This window comes from Dasypus novemcinctus, chromosome 22 (genome assembly GCF_030445035.2).
Source record: "Dasypus novemcinctus isolate mDasNov1 chromosome 22, mDasNov1.1.hap2, whole genome shotgun sequence".
Classification (NCBI taxonomy): domain Eukaryota; kingdom Metazoa; phylum Chordata; class Mammalia; order Cingulata; family Dasypodidae; genus Dasypus; species Dasypus novemcinctus.
In genome coordinates, this window is record NC_080694.1 from 14785698 (window position 1) to 14810741 (window position 25044).

Consider the following 25044-nt stretch of genomic DNA (forward strand, 5'->3'; position numbering starts at 1 on the left):
TATCATATCAAACATCTAAGACCCAGGCAACATCTATCACTTTTTATTACCCTGCAGTAAAAAATGAAGGGCTTATGGCCACTAACTTGGAAGGGAATTTAAAGTTGTGCCCATCTCATGGGCACATACACTTACAAGTTATTCAGTGGTCAAGACAGGAAGTTCTATGTTTTGGAAATACCACATCAAATGTACCTCCTCTGACTGTGGACACTTAATGATCATTGAGGCTGTTGATGGAGGGGTCCTATAACACCAGAAACAATCAGAAAACATGGACAGACAAGGGGCTTTTATCTCTCCCTCCCTGGTAGTAGTGAGGTTCATACATAACGCATGTTCCATTGTGGTTTTATTGCGCTCATAGGTACCGGTAAGGTCATTACAATATTTGAGGATATTGAGACAATTGTGTGGGGAGATGAATATTATGGTGAAGTTTATTGGGATGTATGTGATCCAAGTGATTTGAATTGGCAGAAAGAGCTCTAAAAATGTAATTGTATTTCGCACCCTGCCAATGGGTCATACTTTGGAATTTATGCTCCCCAGTGAGACAGAGTTAGACCCTTGTGGTTTCCGTACACATAGCTCTTCTGCTTGTTCTATTTGAACCTATAGTTAGTACTAGATTTGATAGGTGTACGTCCAAGAGACTTAAATCTTTGGGCTGTCCATGTGTCAGTTGTCCATAAATCTCAACTGAGTTCCAGCACCTACTCTCCGGTTCATTGGACTCACCCAGGACGAGTATCAATACTATTTACTTCAGAGGTCATTTGTAAATGAGGACAGATTCTGAACTTGGTTTCTAAGTGAAACTTTTTTCAATTATGCATAATATTAGTAAGATAAAGATAATTTTTCTTATTCACTTCTTTCTGTTCTTCCAGAGGACAATCATATTGAATAAAGGACCAGCAAAACGGGTACTCATAGCTTTCAAAAGTACTGCAAAAATATGAAATAGTCTAATGACCAGGAGTTGATTGAAAGATAACTTCAAAAACCTACTGTTGAGAAGCGGACTTGGCCCAGTGGATAGGGCATCCGTCTACCACATGGGAGGTACGCGGTTCAAACCCTAGGCCTCCTTGACCCATGTGGAGCTGGCCCATGTGCAGAACTGATATATGCAAAGAGTGTCCTGCCATGCAGGGGTGTCCCTGTATAGGGGAGCCCCACACACAAGGAGTGTGCCCTGTAACAAGAGCTGCCCAGTGCAAAAGAAAGTGCAGCTTGCCCAGGAATGGCACCACACACACAGAGAGCTGACACAACAAGATGACGCAACAAAAAGAAACACAGATTCCCATGCCACTGACAACAACAGAAACGGATAAAGAAGAAGACGCAGCAAATAGACACAAAACAGACAACTGAGGCAGGGGGAAGGGAGAGAAATAAATAAATAAACCTTTTTTTAAAAAAACCTACTGTTTCAGATTTTTAAAAAAAGAAAATTTCAATCTCTTACTTGAAATAATTAAGTCCATAAGTAAAGAAATAATGGGGAAAACAAGGGATTCTATAACATGCAAGACACTTATGAGAATAAAATAAATGATTTCCTTCTCTTACTCAGCTGTGATATATATGTGTGAGTTTATATCTAATAGAGGTATGGTTTTATTATTATCCATTTTAGTTGCATAAATCACAAAAAGATTTCCAGCCAAGATGGCTGATAAGTATAACACAAACTCCAGAAATGATTTTTAGCAAAAACTGCTTTAGAATTTTCCAATGTGACAAAAAATTCCTTTGGAAATGAATCTTTCTTTTTTATAAATGTTACGTTAAAAAAACATGAGGTACCCATATACCCCCTACCCCCCCTCACACCTCTCCTCCCACATCAACAATCTCTTTCATCATTGTGGCACATTCATTGCATTTGGTGACTATATTTTGGAGCACTGCTGCACCACATGGATAATGGTTTACATTGCAGTTTACACTCTCCCCCAGTCCATTCAGTGGGTTATGGCAGGATATATAATGTCCTGCATCTGTCCCTGCAATATCATTTAGGACAACTCCAAGTCCCAAATGCTGCCACAGCACATCTCTTCCTCCCTCTCCCTACCCTCAGCAACTACCATGGCCACTCTCACCACATCAATGCCACAATTTCTTCCATTTCTAGCCACAAGAGTTCCACAGTAGAATATCAGCAAGTGCACTCTAATCCATATTTTATTCCTCCATCATGTGACCCTGGGAAGGTGATATCTGCTACAGAGCTGTTCAAGTAAATGAAGATTTTACAATCTTCAGCAACCAACTGTAATTACATTAAAAATTCCTCTTTTCATTAGAGAAGATGCTTGATTCAAAACTAACTTCAAAAATCTACATGAGGCTTCCAGGTCAACAAAAAACAGTCAATGTGATGCTGTTGCTCTGCTCCTTTAGCATGGGGACTAATGTGGAATGGCTTATTCCTATAGTGGATAGGCCATTCGTTGCTACAATCAGATCTCAATTAAATAACAATTTAATATTCCATCATAATAAGCAGGAATTCCCAGGATGATAGTTAAAAAGAAGAAAGACTGATTGGTGTGGCATTTTTCATATTTACCAACAATACTAAAGCCCCTACATCCCAAATAGCTTTCTCTTAAAACTGTATCATGGCAGTCATGCAGGGTTCTTGGAAGGCCAAGCAACATGATGGGGACCACCTGTCATGGAACTCTTTCTCACTGAAAGCACTTGGTGTTCTTCCATGGCTTGGGTTGACTCCTTCAAAATCTGGACCTCCAGTGCTTTAAGGGCGACAGCTGGGGAAGCAGCTCTGGCTTTCAGCATAGCCAGCACCTCACTGGGATTTAAATTGGTCAAGTCTACAGCATGAATAGTCAGCAGCTCATCACCACTCTTGATCCTCTTGTCTCATGCAAGATGGCCATGAGGTGGCCCACTACTCACAAAGATGGGCAGCTCAACACTCTTACTTCCCTGCCTGCAGCAACTGTCTTTCCAAAGGAATTCTGTGGCTCCTAACTGTGAAAGATTAGAATTTTTAAAACTATTCTTAAATATTTATGAATATCCTATCACTTTGTTAGAGGTTCCTGTGTGCTGATTGAAGTAGAGAGGAGTGAGCATGGAAGGAGAGAGAAAGATATGAGGAAAACTGTTATTAATTGATACTGCTCAGCCTGCAAAAAATGGGAGATGCATTCACTCAAGAGAAAATAGAACTAAAAGGTGAATCTCAGAATATATTTAAATGAAGTATATTGAGGTGGGGCAAGATGGGATCCAAGTGAGTACACCCTTGTCAACTCTCCTGCAATAAAACAGACAAGTGGGGACAGAATTGTGCCTGAGAGAGCTGTTTTGGGAATCCACAAAGAAGGATGTTTCTGGACATCAATCTGGAGAGAGTGCAACAAAAGGAGTGCTTGCTCAAGGTATAACTGTGGATTTCTGACTTTTGAGCCTGAAGCTGTGGGAAGTCTAAACCCTTCCCCTAAGGCCGCTAGCCACAGCATTCCCTGAACACTCCTGGTTGCATGACAGTGTTCCCAAGCTTCTTGTTCCACAAACCCATGATCCCCAAACCTGCATTCCCAGAACCTCACATTCCCCAAACTCTGTGTTTCCATAACATGTGTTTCCTGACCCTGTGTTCCTCAAGCCCACATTCACCCAAGCCCACATTCCTGGAACCCAGCACTTCCCCAAACTCCAGCATTCCCCTTGCTCACCAGTATCAGAAAAACTCTGAGAATGGGAGGTTTCTGCTGTGGTGCAGAGGGGCGTGAGGAATGCAGATTCAATTGTCTAATACCCCCTGCCCCTTTCTTGAGTGGAGCATGCCAGCTATCTTGCGGAGATGCTAGGAAAAGAGGAGAGTTGAATCTGCTGAGAGAGGCTGATTTATCTAAACACCTTGGGATAAGGGAAATTCCTCTGGGAGAAGGCAGATTAAGGCAATTAACTAGAACTGTGCAACAAACCTAAGGTAGGGGGAAAATAGGAAATGCTTGGTAGGCTTCCAATAATATATTTAGGGTTCCCAGCAAGGTGTGGGTGCTCTCTGTCAAAGAGACTAAGTAAGAGTCATTATTTTCTGTGGTGATTTGGTTCACCAGGGTCCCACCTGAATCTCAGAGGGAAGCTCTTCAAGGCCCTTCTGCTGCCCTGGGAGGGAGGGAAGTGAGGAAGGGAGAAGGGGGGAAAGATAGACTCCTAAGCAGTTTATTCAATTGCAAAGATGACTCTTTGCTAGAGCCTTATCTGGTCCTTTTTGTTCATTTGTTTCATTGACTTTCCTTCCTCTTTATCCCCCCACCACCTTTTATTTTTCTTTTTACTTTCTTCTTCTTTTTTTCTTTTTTGTATTAGGTGTTGCAGGCAGTGCTTCTTGTTTGCTGTGCTTCGTCATCCTTGATTTCCTCTTTTCTGTGGGTACTGATTTTGGCTACCAACACTATTCCCTTTCCTTTACATCTTCTATCTTCCATCTTCTGTTGTTTCTCTTAAATTCCATCTCTCTTTGTTTAGCTCCAGATTATTCTGAGTTTTTATTTCTAGCACCTCTATTCTGTTTTCTACCACACTTTTTGTTATTGTCCTTTCTTTTCTCTTTCCTTCTCCTAACAACACAGACCTTTTAATTCATACTGCATTCTTCTCCATATTCAGTTTACCATCTCACTGTAGGTACTTCACTTTCTTATTGTTATGACTCTACACAGCTTATTTAAGTTTAATATTCATTCTCTTAGGTCTCAGATGGTTCTTCTGCTAAAATTTACAATTAATACTGCTGTTATACTTTTTCTATTATTACCTCTTTCGTTTTCCCTGGCTCTAAATTTTCCTTCAAGGGAACTTAGGCAACAACAAGGAAATAGAGTAAGAAGTATAAAGTGTAAAAGAAGACTTAACACACACACAAATCAACATCTAAATAAACTCTGAGAGTAGGCAGAGAAGCTAATCAAATGAACAAACCCAACATGATAAAATGATGACCTGACAGCAACAAAAAATTACAAACCATATCAATAACCAGGAAAACATAGCCCAATCCAAAGAGCAAATTAAAAATCAGGAAAAGGGGCATAATATTAAACAATTAATCAAAGCTCTCAAAACAAATATCATGTACCCATTTAATGGAGTGAAGGAAGTGATTAAGGATATTAAGAAAGTACTTGGCAAGCATACAGAAGAAATTGAAACATATGCAAAAATATAACAGATATGTTGGTGATGAATGGCACAATCCAAGAAATAAAAAATATACTCTCAGCAAAGAACAGCAGATTTGAAGTGGCAGAGGAAAGAATTCGTGATGTGAAAGACAGTGCATCTGAAATAAATGAAGTATATTTAAGCTCCTCAAAGAAGTAAGGAATATTATGTGTATTAACCCAGTGTGAAATAAATTGACATATGGAAACCAAAAACAGATAAGAAAAAGAAAAATCATCAATCAGGGAAAAATGTATAAACTAGTTGAAAGAAATGATACAAGTTTACTATTCAGAACATTTAGACCAGATCTGAACATAGTAATCAAGAGATTAGAATTTGTCATAGAACTGTGGAATTTACCAAGAACTCAGAATAATTGAAAAAGTGAAAAATACAAAAGAAAATGTGTGTTATTGAGATCTTGAGTGCTCCAGTCACTAAAAAATTTCAGAAAGAAAGAATACATTGAATAACAAAAAAGTCCAAATTAGGAGAAATAATGGGGGAGAAATTTCCAAAATGTAAGCTTGATATTTTTCACTTAAAATGACCAATATGTGCTACTTTGTAACATAAATAAAAATCAGTCCACCTGTAGATACAATGGAATGTATTTGCAGTCTCTGAAGATTTATCTTTTTTTTTTTTTTACATCAAACACAGAGATCGGAATACCTATAAAGTACAAAAAGATTAAAAACATTTTTTTGAAAAGCTGGCTTTGGATTCAGGATTCAGGCAATTGAAAGAAACACTTAATTTCTAAAGTAACATAGAAGACAATCATGAGAATGGGTGCATCTTAAATGCCAGAAGTAATACAGTGTGGGAATTGTCACTTGTCTGTCACTAGCCCTTCCTCTCAATGAAGTTTGCCTAAATTTCATATCTACTTTTGCTGTTGCTTAATTCGACTTCCCTCTATTCCCCTGCTGCTCTTGGTAATACCCTGTTTCCCACCTGTCCCTGTTCTGCTAGAATGCATTTTGGACTTCAAGTGAAGTTGATATCCTGAAGTAGCTGCCCAATTTCAAACAAACATTTGCTCTACACCAGGTTTCTGATCACCCAGATCACCTTCTCTTTCCTTTGCCTTGCCCATTTGAGCCTGAGCTCATCCTGCTTTAAATCACCCATTGGAACCTGATGAAGGACATGACAATGACTTTCAGTAGAAATGCTTTAGTCCTAGGCCAACATTAAAACTCCTTCAAGTTCTGATCCAACCAAGCCCCTCCTTTCCTTTGCATGGGTCTCAAGAGTTAATAAAAATGTCTTCACAACCCATGTTATATAAATCCTTGGAGAGTCATCCTTAATTCAGTCATAAAATCTCAGTCATCTAATCTATTATCGATTTACCATGCATTGACACAGTACTTTCCAAAGCCTAATTCACCATCTTGTGTTCTTTCTGTGTTTCTCTTCAACTACTCTTGCTCTTTCCTCATTCTTTCTTCACACAACAGCTATGATAATCTTTCAGAAATGTAAATTGCCTCACAATATCACCCTGCTAAAAACAACTCATTACCTCTCCATTTCTTTGGGTATAAATTTAATAGTTAACCTAACCAATAACACCCTGTCCTTCCTGCAATCTTGTTCCATCCTGCTCCCACTTCATTTCTGCAGTTCAAATGGATGGGTCTTATTTCAGTTTTCCATCCACTGCAAGATATTTCTTAGCAGGACCTTTTGCATAAGATTTCCATCAGCCTCAAGTATTTTTTACCTTTTTCACCTAGGTAATTCATGTTCATCCTTTCCAACTGAACTAAAATTTTCCAGAGTCTTTATCTGATTCCATTAAAAGAATAGTTAACTATTCTTATTTTCTTTTCAGGAAATTATTATCTAACCTCCCAAACTTAAGATTTTGAAGAGAATACAGTTAAGACATCACTAAAGTCCAAAGAAATCGGCTAATTTAATGTAATCACATCAATATTTTTTATTTTTCAGAAATAGAAAAGGTGAAAATCAAATTTATATAGAATTACAAAATGTCCCAAATTTGTCAAAATACTCTTGAAAAACATGAACTAATTTGGAAGACTGAGAGTTACTAATTTCCATACTTTACAAATATACAATCATGTAAAAATTTTGGACTGTTAGAGGGATAGATATTTAAACCAATGCAATAGGATTGAAATTTCAGAAATTAACCCATGTTTCTGTAGACAATTGATTTTAGACAAAGTTGCAAAATTTCTAAAGAAAAAGGTAACTACCTACATAGGCATGGATTTTATTTTTAATTCATTTTTAACACTTTTTTATTTTTAAACAAGCTTTAGGTTGCCTAAATTTTACATAAAAATATAGGGGATTCTGAAACACCACATCTTCTTCCCCTCCCACATCTTCCCATATTATCATCTTTCATCAGTGTGGTACATTTGTTACAATTGATGAACACATTTTGAAGCATTCCTACAAACCATGGACTATGGTTTATATTATAGTTTACACTGTCCTGCATAATTTTGTAAGTTATCACAAAATATATAATGGTCTGTATCCTTCATTGCAATGTCATGCACGAGAATTACCATGGATTTTATAAGCTCTTTCTAAGCATGGCATGAAACCCAAAAGACATATAGGCCAGAATAAGTGAAATTGATTCCCCATAAAAATTAAAGATTTCCTTTGCCAGAAATGCCCTTGATAAAAGAATAAATAATTTGCATTTTGATAAAAAATAAAATGTCTAACAATAAAGGTAAACTTTGATAGAAATTATGTTTTTCATAAACTCTTATAAATCAATAAGAACAAGTTAAATACTCCAATAGCAATTAGAAAAAGAAGAATATATCTGGTCTGTATTGGTTTACTAGCTTAAAAAACAGATATAATAGCATGGGTTGAGAAGAAATTTATTGGCTCATGATGTCAGAGGTTAAGGACTGCTTAATCCAAAGATCAGTATCATTTGGTTTACAGACTGGCAACATTTGCAGTTTCTGGCTTTTCTGTGATATGAAAATGCATATAACAATACATTTTCCTTCCTCCCCTGTGTTCTGTTGATTTCCTTTATCTGATTGCTCCCAATGACTTCCAATTATTTTTGCATCTAAGACCATCAGCCATATTGGATTAAGGCCTCCTCTCATTCAAATTGGGCTCAGTTTAACTAATAGCTTCTTCAAAGGCTCTGTTTTCAAATGGGTTCACACACCCAGGACCAGGGTTTGGGACCAGCACATGCCTTTTTGGGGGTCATGATTCAACACCCGATACTTGCTTATATAAAAACACATTCAACCTTGAACCAATGCACTCCCCAACTATTTTCAAATAGTGAAAACAATAATAACCTCTCATAGAGAAAGGATGTGGAAATAGTTACTATAGTTCATTCATAATAGTATATAAATAGAGTAATGATTTTGGAAGATAAGTTGGAAATATTTTTCAGGAATCTTAAAATATGCATACATTTAAATTCCACAAGCTTGGTGCATAGTATCTCTGGTAAATGAAACAGAATGGGTATGGAGGTAATGCCAAACAATCTGCAGTTGGCAGAGCCAAAGGAATATAATGGACCAACATATTTCCATCTGTTTCAAGAGCATGACCAAGAGATGTGGTAGATACCTTTACTGTTTTAGGGGCCACAGTGACCAATCTAGCTAAAAACTGAAATTGGGAGGCACCATGCCCAGAACTAGGGGCCTGGTTTAAATGCACAAGAGAATCTCATGGCACTGAAGTCAAACTTTTAAAATTTTTATACACTTTCTGATCACTACCAATGTAATCGGTAGTATTTCAAATGAACTTAACTATTTTTTGTACTTTACTTTTTATAAGGTGAAAGAACAAATATTTTGAAATCATTTGAAATAAAAAGATAATTTTCAGAATTTGCCTTTGTGAAATCAAAATGTTTAAAGTTGTTGCTTGGACATTATGGGGTTTAAAGTGAGAGGACTGTTTTCCCTTAAACCAAGGACACAATAAATTAAAGCACAAAAAGCTGTTTTGACAAAACAGACTTTTTGCTTTGTTCACTGCTTATTCAGGAGAAAAAAAATCAATAAAATTTTATTGAACCATACTAATGATTTAAGCAACTTTGTCATGTTAACAGAGAAAAAGCAAATTTTACTTTTGCATGAGTATACTATTTGATGCTAAAACTTTTTTTATGCCATAAATAGACCCATCGTATCTTTATCTAAGTTTGATGACAAAAATTTTTTCTGTATTCTGAATTTTCTGTATCATTTAGATTTTGTACCACATTTTCTTCTTTCTTTATTACCAGTCATTTCATTTTCTTAGAAGAAAATTAATTTCTTTTTCTTTAATTAAAAAAAATGACTTTCTATATACAATAGTTACTTAAATTACCATAATGTCTTTGGAAACTGTCTCCAAGCAAAGCTCTTATAATAAACAATTATCAACACTAAGTAAATTTGCCAGAATAATAATTCAATTTGGTAATATGAAAACATAACTTCATTTCCAATACTACTAGAATATTGGTAGCTCATAGGTAGTTTACTATTTTATCAGTATTGTATAGAGCTGTACTGAGAAAATTTACAAGGACACATTTCTGAACAATTTTCTATAGCCACATTGTCAAGGCTAAGTCATGGTAAAATTGCAGGCTTACAAAAGCAGCTGGCATTTTTTCTACTTTTTTCTCCCTCTTTTACTTTCAAAGGAAAGGGGTAGGTAAGAAGAAAAACAAGTTAAAAAAAAAAAAGCAAATGATGCCAGGGTCTTGAGAGGAGGACATGTGCAATTTTGCAGTCCTGCATTGTTTCAAGCACATTCAACCTGTCCTTGACTTCAGTGGCTAGTAAATCATTCTTTGATATAGTTGTGCCAAATGCATAAGGATATCAAGCTTTTTGTCTCTGAGACAATTCAGACTTACTGGTTTGTAAGGTGCTCCTGACACCATTCTGTCTCCTTTTTCTTTTAAACTTTATCTTATTCCTGTAAGCACACTGAGAAGGTCTGGTTAATATCCTTCAGGGAACTAAGTGCAAAGATTAAACTTCTAAAATTAGGTTAATAGAAATCTAGCTTTATTAGTATATTAGAATTTTCAGAGCTTCTTAAATAATTATCTAGGAAAATATGCACTCAAATATTTAGAGAATATCTCTAAATTATCATCTTACAGTTGATTTAATTTTATTTTCTTTTACTTGCTTTTCTAGTAAAATAATATGATATTTGTAATAAGGACGATTGACACTGATTTTTATGACTAGATCAAATCTCCAAACTTTCTGAAATACATGAGGGAAGACAAGGGACTCTATAAGTCCTTGAATTCTGTCAGGAAACATCTTTTAAAACAGTGGCAACAAGTTGAGTCTTGATTTTCTGGGGTATGTTTAAATAGCTTAATTTCCTGCCAGATACAATAAAAGTCTTTTATGTAGTCAAGCAGGGAGATGACTTGCTGAGCCTCACTTAAGAGACCTCTCTTCACATTATTACTAAAGTCTTCCTCTTCTTTGTTCTCCTAAATTTGGCATAGCTATATCCAACTGCATATTCCTGACTACTTATTTTTGTTGTTACCAGTGGGATTGCTGGGTCATATGGCAAATTTATATTTAGTTTTTTGAGAAACTGCTAAACTCTCCTCCAGAATGGCTGGATCTTCCTGCATTCCCACCAGCACTGGATGAGTGTTCCCATTCCTCCCCATCCTCTCCAAAGCTAGTAGCGTTCTGTTTTTTTGCAGCTTGTGTATTGGGTATGAAGTTCATGAAGCCATTTCCTATTATAAGGTCTTGTAGATGCTTCCCTAAATTGTTTTCCAAGGTCTTTATGGTCTTGGTTTTTACACTTAAGTCTTTGATCCATCTTGCATTGATTTTTGTGTACAGTGTGAGATGTTAATCCTCTTTCATTCTTTTGCACATGGATATCCAGTTGTCCAAGCACCATTTGTTGATGAGGCCATTCTTTCCCAGTCTAGTGTGTTTGGTGGCCTTGTCAAATACCATATGACTGTATATGTGAGGATGTATATCAGAACTCTCGATTTGGTTCCATTGGTCAGCGTGTCCATCCTTGTGCCAAAACTATGCCATTTATAGTACTGTTGTTTTGTACTGTGTTTTGAAGTCAGGTAGTGTTATTCCTCCATTTTCATTTTTCTTTTTCAATATGTCTTTGGCTATTCTGGGCCTCTTTCCTTCCCAGTTAAATTTCATAGTTTTTCTAGTTCATTAAAAAATGCTGAGGGGAGAGGCAAGATGGTCGCTGAGTGAACTTGCCTTTGTGGTAGGTCCCGGGAGGAGACGGTTGGGCGTGGCTGCAGGCTCTCCAAGGCCAGGTTTTTTCGGGATTTTTGCAGGGCAGAAGTGCCTGGACATCGATTGGGTGGAAAGGTAACGGAGAGGATTGGTCTAGTAGATATAGTTTGGGTTCTATTGCCTGTGGGTGAGACCCGCGCGCGGGCTCCTCCCTGCTGGGGGTGGGGGGGGTCGCGGTTCAGCCCGGCGGCACCGCTTTTACACTTCTCTGAGCTGTCGAGGAGTTCACGAGCTCTGGGCCAGCTGTGCACGGGTTGATGCGACAGGTCGCCTTTGCAGTGTGATTTGGGAAGATAGACGGTGCTTTGTTGTGAAGCGGGAGAAACTTGTGATTGCGAACATAAACAATAGTGCTTCCGCCTGAAGCCCTGCCCCCAAAAGCCCGGCAGCCAGTCTCTGACCCAAATAGTCTGTAGGCAATAAAGAGACATAATCGGAAAGTTGTATTAGGCTGTGGCAAGGGAGGGGGATACGTCTGGAAGCAGATTAGGGAATATTTTGCGAAGCTTGGGAAATCCGATTTTCGAATCTGTTTTCGGCGTCACAGGCCGGGCTTCAGATCTGTACTAGCAAAGTGGCTGCGGTGTAGAGGCGCCCTCTAGTGGCAGAGGTTTGGAATCACAGGACGGGAGCTGTCTAAAAGCTGAAGTGAAATATACTAATGAGCCCAGCTAAGTAAATGAATTGCAGGGTTCAGTCATAATATAGAGTTTGCGGATCTGACTTCCCCCTTAAGGCTGGCACCCAGCTGAGGGGATCCCTGAGGGCTGTGTTACACTGCGGGGCTCCCAGGCTTCCTGTAGACCAGATTGGAGGGTGCCAAGTCTGAATTCCCTAAAATCTGGTGGCCCACACCACAGAGACTCACATCTCTTGAGACCTCAATATCTCAGACTTTCCATCCCTGAATCCATCACGCACTGAGGTCCATCTGAGGTCCTTAAATGCCCTAGCCTTCAAAGTTGGCGTTCTTTCCTTATCGTTTCATTTTGTTTTGTTTTTATTTTCATTTTGACTTATTCTTTACTTTTTTCAATTTCCTGATTGCTAACACCGCATTATCCCCTAGTCTTCTCTCACAGCGTAACCCCCAAAGTCTTTCTTTTACTCAGTTATTTAAGGCTTTTTTGTGGTAGGTGCTGTGAAGTGGGTGTTTTAATTCTGGGTCATGCATATCTGTTTTGTTTTTTTTTTCTTTCTTTCCCCTATCTGTTCCCCACCCCTTGCCCATCCCCTTCTACTTTCTTCCTCTCGTCCCTTCCCCCCACTTTCTTTTTTTTTTCTTTCTTTCTTTTTTTCTGTTGTCTCTCTCCCTCTTGTCCCTCATATTCTACTTAGTTTATTTTAACTCAATTATAAAATAGGTGTGGCAGGAAACACCTCACATTCGCTGGGGTTTTCTCATCCTCCACTGCCTCATTTCTGTGTGAACTGATTTAGCCTACCTGCACTATCCTCTTTCCCCTACATCTTGATATCCGCCACCATCTACTGGCTCTCCCATATTCCACCTCCCACCTCCCTTTCTTCGATCCACGAAGGGTCTAAGTCTTAATTTCTAATACCTATGTTTTGTTTTCTGTCTGTTATCCACTCTTGAAACTATTACCATTTTTTTTCTCTTTCCCTCTCTCACGAAATCAATAGCTTTTTAGCTCATACCATAATCCTCCCATATTCAATCACCTACCTCATAATAGGTACTCTACCTACTGCTATAACTCTACACAATTTACATAAATCTAACCTCCATCCTCCCAGATCTCATATTCTTGCTTTGTTAACATATATCACCAATATTACTTTACACTTTTCCCTTGCTTACACAATTGCCTTCCCCCAACACTAATACTTTCTTTAAAGTGAACTTAACCAACAACAAGAAACTAGAATAAGAAGAAAAAAGTGACAAAGAGAAGATATAACACCTATGCAAAAATAACAGCTAATTAACCTCCAAGAGCAGACAAAGAAGCTAAGGAACTGATTAAATCTGTCAAGATAAAGAGATGACCAGAAAGCAACAAAAATCTACAAACCAAACCAGTAATCAGGAAAACATGGCTGAATCCAATCAACAAACCAATATTCACGAAGGGGAGCAAAACTTGGCACAAGCAATGAAAGATCTCAGAACATTTATCACCGACAAATTTGACGAAGAAATGAAAGAGGTTAACAACATGAAGACATCACTTGGAGGGGAAATTGCAGACATATGTAAAAACATAACAGATATGATCGGAATGAACACCACAGTTCAAGAAATCAAAAATACACTTGCAACAAATATCAGCAGACTAGAAGAGACAGAGCAGAGAATTAGTGATGTGGAAGACAGTACTTCAGAAATCAAACAGATAGTAGAAGGGGTCAATAAGAAGATAGAAAAAATCCAATTAGGATTTAGGGACCTGAATGACAATGCAAAACGCTCAAACATACGTATTATAGGCATTCCAGAAGGTGAAGAGAAGGGACAGGGGTCAGAAGGAATGTTGCAGGAAATAATGGCTGAAAACTTCCCAAATCTACTGAAAGAGACAGATGTACATATCCAAGAAGCACAGCGCACTCCACAAGTCATAAACCCCAACAGGCCCACCCCAAGACATATACTTGTCAAATTATCCAATGCTCAAGACAAAGAGAAAATCCTAAAAGCAGCAAGAGAAAAGAAAACCATCACATACAAGGGAAGCTCAATTAGATTAAGTGCTGATTTCTCTTCTGAAACCATGGAGGCAAGAAGGCAGTGGTATGATATAGTCAAGGTACTAAAGGAAAGAAATCTCCAACCAAGAATACTCTATCCAGCTAAATTAGCATTCAAACATGATGGAGAGTTTAAAATATTCACAGACAAACAGAAACTGAAAGAGTATACCAACAAGAAACCTCCCCTTCAAGAAATTCTAAAGGGAGTTCTACAGGAAGAAAGGAAAAAACAGGAAAGGCAGAGTTGGAGGAGAGTATAAGACCAACAACAACAACAAAAAAGACAAAAAAAAATATACGAACAAAATATGACAAACACAAATCCAATCAAAATATGGCTAGCACAAATAATTCCTTGATAGTAATAACACTGAAGGTCAATGGATTAAACTCACCTATCAAAAGATTCAGACTGGGACATTGGATAAGGAAATATGACCCATCCATATGCTGTCTACAAGAGACACATCTTAGACCCAGAGACGCATGGAGATTGAAAGTGAATGGCTGGAAAACAATCATACAAGCTAACAATAACCAAAAAAAGGCAGGAGTAGCTATATTAATATCAGACAAAATAGACTTTAAATGTGAAACAATTGTGAGAGACAAAGAAGGATACTACATTTTAGTGAAAGGGAAAATCTGTCAAGAAGATCGAACAATCATAAATATCTATGCCCCTAACAAGGGTGCCTCTAAATATGTCAGGCAAACGCTGGAAAAACTGAGTGAAAGAATAGATACATCTAAAATTATAGTGGGGGATTTTAATACACCACTATCAACTCTGGACAGAACATCTCAAAAGAGAATCACCAAAGAAACAAAACATCTGAATAGTATATTAGAGGAGCTGGATCTAATAGACATATATAGATCGCTACACCCAAACACAGCAGGATATACATTTTTCTCAAGCGCACATGGATCATTCTCCAAGATAGATCATATGCTAGGCCACAAAGAAAGGCTGAACGAATTCAGAAAGATTGAAACCATACAAAACATTATCTCTGAGCACAGTGGAGTCAAGCTGGAGATTTGCAAGGGACAGAAGCCCAGATTTCACACCACAATTTGGAAATTAAACAGCACACTCTTAGAAAAACAGTGGGTCAAAGAGGAAATCTCAAAAGAAATCAATGACTACCTTGAAACAAATGATAATGATAACACAACATACCAAAATTTATGGGATGCAGCAAAAGCAGTACTGAGAGGGAAGTTTATAGCCATAAATTCATATATCAAAAAAGAAGAAAGAGCAAAAATTGAAGAACTAACTGCACATTTGAAGGAATTAGAAAAACAACAACAAAGTAACCCAACAGGAAGAAGAAGGAAGGAAATAACAAAGATAAGAGCAGAACTAAATGAAATAGAAAATAAGAAAGCACTTGAACAGATAAACAAGACCAAGAGCTGGTTTTTTGAGAAGATTAACAAAATTGACAAACCTTTAGCAACACTAACAAAGAAAAAAAGAGAGAAGATGCAAATACACAAAATAAGAAATGAGAAAGGCGATATCACCACTGACCCCACAGAAATAAAGACTATCATAAAAGGATATTTTGAAAAACTATATTCCAACAAAAATGACAATCTAGAGGAAATGGACAAATTCCTAGAAACACATAAGCAGCCCATATTGACAAAAGAAGAAATTGATGATCTTAACAAACCAATCACAAGCAGAGAGATAGAATCAGTTATTAAAAATCTCCGAACTAAGAAGAGCCCAGGGCCAGATGGCTTCACAGGGGAATTCTACAAAACATTCCGGAAAGAACTGACACCAATCCTGCTGAAACTATTCCAAAAAATCGAAACAGAAAGAACATTACCCAACTCCTTCTATGATGCCAACATTACCCTAGTACCAAAGCCAAACAAAGACATCACAAGAAAGGAAAATTACAGACCAATTTCTCTAATGAATCTAGACGCAAAAATACTTAACAAAATACTTGCTAATCGTATTCAACAACACATTAAACGTATTATACACCACGACCAAGTGGGATTCATCCCAGGTATGCAAGGATGGTTCAATATAAGAAAATCAATCAACGTAATACACCATATAAACATATTGAAGGAAAAAAATCACATGATTATATCTATTGATGCAGAAAAAGCATTTGACAAAATACAGCATCCTTTCTTGGTAAAAACACTCCAAAAGATTGGAATACAAGGAAATTTTTTGAACATGATAAAGAGTATATATGAAAAACCTAAAGCCAATATTGTTTACAATGGAGAAATCCTAGACTCCTTCCCTCTAAACTCAGGAACAAGACAAGGATGCCCACTGTCTCCGCTCCTATTTAACATTGTCTTAGAAGTACTTGCTCTAGCACTGAGGCAAGAACCAGAAATAAAAGGCATTCAAATTGGAAAGGAAGAAGTCAAAATTTCATTATTTGCAGATGACATGATCCTATACATAGAAAACCCTGAGAGATCTACAACGAAGATTCTAGAACTCATAAATGAGTTTAGTAAAGTCGCAGGTTATAAGATCAATGCACAAAAATCAGTAGCATTTCTGTACACTAATAATGAGCAAGATCAGGAGGAAATCAAGAAACAAATACCATTCACAATAGTAAATAAAAAAATCAAATACTTAGGAATAAATTTAACTAAAGAGGTAAAGAACTTATACACCGAGAACTATACAAGATTGTTCAAGGAAATCAAAGAAGACCTGAATAAATGGAAGACTATTCCTTGTTCATGGATAGGAAGACTGAACATTATTAAGATGTCTATCCTACCAAAACTGATCTACACATTCAATGCAATCCCAATAAAAATCAATGCAGCCTTCTTTAAGGAACTAGAAAAACTAACTATGAAATTTATTTGGAAAGGAAAGAGATCCCGAATAGCCAAAGACATACTGAAAAAGAAAAACGAAATTGGAGGAATCACACTACCTGACTTCAAAACATACTACAAAGCTACGGTGGTGAAAACAGCATGGTATTGGCATAAGGAGAGACACATAGACCAATGGAATCGAATTGAAAGCTCTGATATAGAAACTCACATATACAGCCACATAATATTCGATAAAGCCACCAAACCCTCTCAAATGGGAGAGAGTGGCCTATTCAACAAATGGTGTCTGGAGAACTGGATAGCCATATGTAGAAGAATGAAAGAGGATTACCATCTCACACCTTATACAAAGATCAACTCAAGATGGATCAAAGACCTAAATATAAGAGCCAAGACCATAAAAACCTTAGAAAGCAGTGTAGGGAAACATCTACAGGACCTTGTAATAGGAAATGGATTTATGAATATCTCACCAAAAGCATGAGCAGCAAAAGAACTAATAGATAAATGGGACTACCTCAAAATTAAAGCCTTCTGCACCTCAAAGGAGTTTGTCAAGAAAGTAAAAAGGGAGCCCACACAGTGGGAGAAAATATTTGGCAATCATATATCTGATAAGAAACTTATAACGTGCATATATAAAGAACTTCTATATCTTGAAAATAAAAAGATAAACAACCCATTTTAAAAATGGGAAAAAGACTTAAACAGACACTTCTCCGAAGAAGAAATACAAATGGCAAAAAAGCACATGAAAAAATGTTCCAAATCTCTAGCTATCAGGAAAATGCAAATCAAAACTACAATGAGATACCATCTTACACCCATAAGATTGGCAGCTATGAAAAAAACAGAAGAATACAAGTGCTGGAGAGGATGTGAAGGAAGGGGAACTCTCATCCACTGCTGGTGGGAATGCAGAAGGATCCAACCGTTCTGGAGGACAGTATGGCGGTTTCTCAAAAACTAGCCATAGATTTGCCATATGACCCAGCAATACCACTGCTGGGTATATACCCAGCAGAACTGAAAACAAGGACACAAACAGATATATGTACACCAATGTTCATAGCAGCATTGTTCACTATTGCCAAATGTTGGAATCAACCCAAATGCCCATCAACAGATGAGTGGATCAATAAAATGTGGTATATACACACAATGGAATACTACTCGTCTGTAAGAACAAACACACTACAAACACATGTGATAACATGGATGAATCTTGAGAACCTTATGTTGAGTGAAGCAACCCAGACATTGAAGGACAAATACTACATGACATCAATGATATGAAATAAACAAGCTGCCTTAGATAGCAAGAGACTGAATGATAGGCTTACAGGAAATCGGAGGGTGGAGGAAGAATATGAGCCGATGTCTGCAGGGGTGGAATTTAAGACGAGATGGTGGTAAGTATGAAGACAAAGAAGAGATAAAAGGGGGGCAAGGGGTTGCCTTTGGTTGGGGCTTTGCGGGTTTGAGGGTGGCTGGGGAGGGATGGATGGGTAACATTGCCCAAAAGTGGGGGGAGGGAGGGGTAGCATACGAACACAGGAGAGGGTCAGGTGTTGGTGGAGAGTAAAATGCCGAGAAAATCATATCAAAATATAATAAAGAGGGTTACCTGTTTAGAATGCTCGGAGGGGAGGGTCTGATGCAGGACGGGCTCCTGGGGAATGTCTAAATGCTCATTCTGCCAGAGTGGGTGTCACCATGGGGTAGAAACCCAAGTAGTGAGAGTGGGGTTGGACCCACATCCTGGGGAGGACTAATGCCACCAAATAGAGGGAACTGTATCCCTCGAGAGAAAGGGTGGCTCCCAGGGCATTGGGGCAGTTGAGCAAGTTAGGCCCTGAACACTATTCCATCTATCTCTGGAAGTGGCTCCTCAGGAAACGGAGGTTGGCTGTCACTGTGGGCACCAAGGTGGAAGGGAAAATGGATGTTAAATGTGTGGAACCAAGGTAAATGGGGGGTAACAGAGGAGTTTCTTGAGAGTACACAAGGATGGATATAAAACATGTAATATTACACCATAACATATAGGAGATGACAGACTGATAATGTAAACCATAATGTAAAACATAGGATAACTAAGAATGTAAAGAAATGTGTATCCTAAAGTATGCACCATAATGTAAGCACAGATGTCACCTTGTTAGAAAGCTAATGTCTCAGACTCTGTACATCACGTTAAGTAAATATGATGTGAATAGGGTGTAAGAGTATCGCTGTGGAAGGAAAAAGGTTTTGTGGTGGATGTATGGGAGTGTTGTATATTATATATATGCATTGCTGTGGTCTAGGACTCCTGTGAAGAGAAGCTGAATAATTAGGGGAAAAAAAAAAAAAAAAAAAAGATAGGATGTAGAATTTTTTCAAGTCAACATTCTTTATCTAAGTTCTTTATCTAACTTTATCCAAGTTCTTTATCTAACCTTTAAATCCATCGCTATATGCCATTCCCTAGTAAGGGACCATGGCATTATATTGGGCTTCAAATTTCGGGGAGTTCTGGATCACAGAGTGTTTCAACAATGGCAATGGAGGGATACTGGTATGGGATACCAATGACAGGTGATATATGGCTGACAGGGAGCTGTACAGAACATATGTCCAGGGTGCATGGTAATGTTTGGATATACTCATAGTGGCAACAATTAAAAACCACAGCAGGGGGGGTACTGGGTTCCTGGCCACTGGTGCTCTGTCGTGGTCCCTAGGGGAGCAGCAACAGTCTCCCAGGTACAGCGGCGGGGACTGGGAGGGAGTGAGGGTTCAACAGTGAGCCCCTGATGCTAATGAATATGCTTGTGAGCTGATAAAACTAAAATAAGAACAAAGCCTAGAGCAACATTGTGCCTGGGAATTTCCTCCTGTCAGCCTTCATGTTACTCAAATGTGGCCAGTCTCGAAGCCAAACTCAGCATGTAAATGCAATGCCTTCCCCCCAGCGTGGGACATGACACCCGGGGATGAGTCTCCCTGGCACCGAGGGACCACTATCAACTACCAACTGATGATGCAACTGGAAAATGACCTTATATGGAAGGTTCAATGTGGATCAGCAGAATATCCCTGTCTACATAAAATAACATGACTTTAAAATGCTGTTTGACCTAAAGTAAGGGGGAAATGGAAAAGAGAAATGAGTTTATATGGCTACGAGTTTCTAAAAAAGAGTCTGGAGGCTGGCAGAAGGATTGCCCTCATGCACAACTGAGCAGAGTCAGAGAGACAGATAAAGCAGATACAACCCCCAGATATTGGTTCCTTTGAGGGCTAAAGAGACCCATGGGAGTTATGGTCATGGCCGATGAGGTTAACTACCAGGGCAGATGGCCCCTCTTTGGAAATGGTGTTTATGTGTGATGAATCTGGACTCAGATGGGATCTCCCTTCATAAGACTTTCATGCTAATGTGCTGGAGGTGCAGTTAATGTTGGGGTTTAAGATATATTTAGGGGATTTGAATCTCTGGACTGACAATGTGATAGCCAGGTCCTGAGCCTCAACAGACTCCAGCACCTACAATATGATTTATTGGATTTACCACATTCAGCTAAGATGGAGTTGAAGAAGGACAACCACCACACCATGGAGCCTAGAGTGATTACACCTGAAAGTGGGAGGATTGCATCCAACATCCATGTGGAATCTGAGCCTCCTCTTGACATAGAGGTTCAATGGACACAACCAATCCAATGTCCACATAGAAGAGGTGGCATTGGATTGGGAAAAGTGGACATGGTGGCTGATGGGTATGGGGAAAGGCAGGAAGAGATGAGAGGTGGAGGCGTCTTAGGGACATGGAGCTGCCCTGGATGGTGCTTCAGAGGCAATCACCGGACATTGTAAATCCTCACAGGGCCCACTGGATGGAATGGAGGAGAGTATGGGCCATGATGTGGACCATTGACTATGGGGTGCAGAGGTGCCCAGAGATGTACTTACCGGGTCCAATGGATGTGACATGATGATGGGAACGAGTGTTGCTGGGGGGGGGGGGGAGAGGTGGGGTGGGGGGGTGGGGTTGAATGGGACCTCACATATATATTTTTAATGTAATATTATTACAAAATCAATAAAAAATAAAATAAAAAATGCTGTGTTGGTTTTTATTGGGGTTGCATTGAATGTGTAGATGAGTTTTGGTAGGATAGACATCGTAATAATATTTAGTCTTTGTATCCATGACCAGGGAATATTCTTCCATGTATTTCAGTCTTCCTTGTTTTCCTTGAACAGTGTTTCATAGTTTTCTGTGTAGAAGTCTTTCACATTTTTAGTTAAATTTATTCCTAGGTATTTGATTTTTAAAATTTACTATTGTAAATCACATTTGTTTCTTGATTTCCTCCGCATATTGCTCATTATTGTTGTACAGAAATGCTATTTGTTTTTGCACATTAATCTTATAACCTGTGACTTTACTGAAGTAATTTATAAGTTCTAGAAGCTTTCTTGTAGACTTCTCAGGGTTTTCTATGTATAGGATCATGCTGTCTGCAAATAGTGAAATTTTTACTTCTTCCTTTCCAATTTGGATGCCTTTTAATGTCTGGTTCTTGCCTCAGTGCTCGAGTAAGTACTTCTATCACAATGGTAAATAGAAAGGGTGATAGTGGACATCCTTATCTTGTTTCTGATCTTAGAGAGAAAGATTTTAGGATTTCACCATTGTAAATGATGTTAGCTGTGTGTTTTCATATATACCCTTTATCATGTTCAGAAAGATTCCTTCTATTCCAATCTTTTGCAGTGTTTTTTATCAAGAAAGGGTGCTGTATTTTGTCAAATGATTTTTCCACATCTATAGATACGATCATGTGATTTTTTTCCTTCAATACATGGTGAATTACATTGATTGGTTTTCTTATGTTGAACCATCCTTCCATACCAGGAGTGAAACCCACTTGGCCATGGTGTATAATTTGTTTAATGTGTTGTTGAATATGATTAGCAAGTATTTTGTTGAGGATTTTTGCATAGGTTCATTAGAGAGATTAGTCTGTAATTTTCCTTTTTTTGGCTTTGGTATTAGGGTAATGTTGGCATTATAGAATGAGTTAGGCAATTTTCCCACTCTTTTGATATTTTGGAAGATTTTAAGCAAGATTTCTGTAATGTTTTGTAGAATTCACCTGTGAAACTATCTGGCCCACAGCTCTTCTTAGTTGGGAGGGTTTTAATGACTGATTCTATCTCTTTATTTGTGATTGGTTTGTTGAGATCATCGATTTCTTCTTTCATCATTGTAGGCTGCTTATGTGTTTCTAGGAATTTTTCCATTTCCTCTAAATTGTCCATCCTTTTGGAATATAGTTTTTTAAAGTATTCTCTTATGATAGTCTTTATTTCTGTGGGGTCAGTGGTGCTATCTCCTTTCTCATTTCTTATTTTGTGTATTTGAATCTTGTCTCTTTTTTTCTTTGTTAGTCTAGCTAAGGGTTTGTCAATTTTATTGATCTTCTCAAAGAACCAGCTCTTGGTTTTGTTTATATTTTCAAGTCCTTTCTTATTTTCTATTTTATTTAGTTCTGCTCTTACCTTCTTTCTTTCTTTCTTTCTTTCTTTCTTTCTTTCTTTCTTTCTTTCTTTCTTTCTTTCTTTCTTTCTTTCTTTCTTTCTTTCTTTCTATTTTTCTTCCTTTGGGGTTGTTTGTTGTTGTTTTTTAATAATTCCTCCAAGTGTGCAGTTAGTTTTTCAATTTTAGCTCTTTCTTCTTTTTTGATGTATGAATTTATGGCTATAAATTTCCCTTTCAGTACTGCTTTTGCTGCATCCCATAAGTTTTGGTATGTTGTTTTATCATTTTCATTAGTTTCAAGGTAGTTATTAATTTCTTTTGAGATTTCCTCCTTGACCCACTGTTTTTCTAAGAGTGTGCTGTTTAATTTCCACATCTTGTTGTGAAATCTGGGCCTCTGGCCCTTGCAGACTTCCAGCTTCACTCCACTGTAGTCAGAGAAATTATTTTGTATGATTTCTATCTTTCTGAATTCATTGAGTCTTTCTTTGTGGCCTAGCATATGGTCTATCTTTGAGAATGATCTTTGAGAATGATCCAGGATACACATGGGTGTATTTGGGTGTAACGTTCTGTATATGTTTATTAGGTCCAGCTTCTCTAACATATTGTTCAAAATCTTTGTTTCTTTATTGATTCTCTTTTGAGATGTTCTGTCCAAAGTTGATAGTAGTGTATTAAAGTCCCCCACTATAATTGTAGAGGCATGTATTCTCTCACTTAGTTTTTCCAGTGTTTGCCTCACATATTTGGAGGTGCCCTTGTTAGGAGCATAAATGTTTATGATTGTTCGTTCTTCTTGAAATATTATCCCTTTCACTAATATGTAGTGTCCATCTTTGTCTCTCACAATTGTTTTGCCTTTAAAGTCTATTTTGTCTGAAATTAATATAGCTACTCCTGCCCTTTTTTAGTTATTGTTTGCTTGTAAGATTGTTTTCCAGCCATTCACTTTCAACCTCCTTGAATCCCTGGGTCTAAGATGAGTTTTTTGTAGACAACATATAGATGAGTCATATTTCCTTATCCAATCTTTCAATCTGTGTCTCTTAACAGGTGAGTTTAATCCATTGACATTTAGTGTTATGTCAAGGAATTACTTATATTAGCCATATTTTCTTTGGATTTGGATTTTTCTTATGTTGTTTGAATTTTTTTTCTCTTTTTGTAGTTTTAGTTGTTCTTACACTCTCCTCCAACTCTGTCTCTCCTGTTTGTTTCTTTCCTACTGCAGAACTCCTTTCAATATTTCTTGAATCGCAGGTTTCTTGTTGGCTTACTTTCTTAGATTCTCTTTAACTGTGAATATTTTGAACTCTCCACCATTTTTGAAGCTAGCTTTGCTGGATAAAGTATTCTTTGTTGGAAATTCTTTTCTTTTAGTACTTTGACTATGTCATACCACTGCCTTCTTGCCTCCATGGTTTCAGATGAGAAATCAGCACTTAATCTTATGGAGCCTCCCTTTAATGTGATGGTTCTCTTTTCCCTTGCTGCTTTTAGGATTTTCTCTTTGTCTTGCATATTGAATAATTTGACAAGTATATGTCTGGGGGTAGGCCTGTTGAGATTTATACTGTTTGGGGTGTGTTGTGTTTCCTGGACATGGACATCCATCTCCCTCAATAGGTTTGGGAAGTTTTCAGCCATTATTTCCTCCAACACTCCTTCTGTCCCCTTTCCCTTCATTTCTCCTTCTGGGATGCCTAGAATGCATATGTTTGTGCATTTTGCATTGTCATTCAGTTCCCTAAATCCCTGCTGGATTTTTTCTACCTTTTTATCGATTAATTCTACTATCTGTTTGATTTCAGATGTACTGTCTTGCACATCACTAATTCTTTCCTCTGCCTCTTCAAATCTGCTATTATTTGCTGAGAGTGTATTTTTTATTTCTTGGATTATGCTATTGATCCCCATCATCTCTGTGATATTTTTGTGCATGATCACAATTTCTTCTGTATGCTCTCCAAGTGTTTTCTTAATATGCTTAATCTCTTTCTTCACTTCATTGAATTGGCCCATGATACATGTTTTGAGAACTTTAATTACTTGTTCAGTGTTCAACTTCTCTTCCTGGTTTTAAGTTTGTTCATTGTATTTGGCCATGTTTTCCTGATTATTGGTATGGTCTGTAGTTTTTTGTTGTTCTCTGGTCATCATTTTATCTTGTTGGGTTTATTCTGTTGATTATCTTCTTATTCTAGCATTGGGGTTTAATTAGTTGTTTTCATGTGCATGTTAAGTCTTCTCTTTGTCACTTTTTTCTTATTATTCTATTTCTTTGTTGTTGGGTAAGTTCCCTCAAAGGAAAATATTAGGTCCAGAGAAAGCAAAAGGGGTAAGAAAAGAAAAATATAATAGTAGTATTGATAGTGATTGTTAGCAGAAGAACTGTGTGAG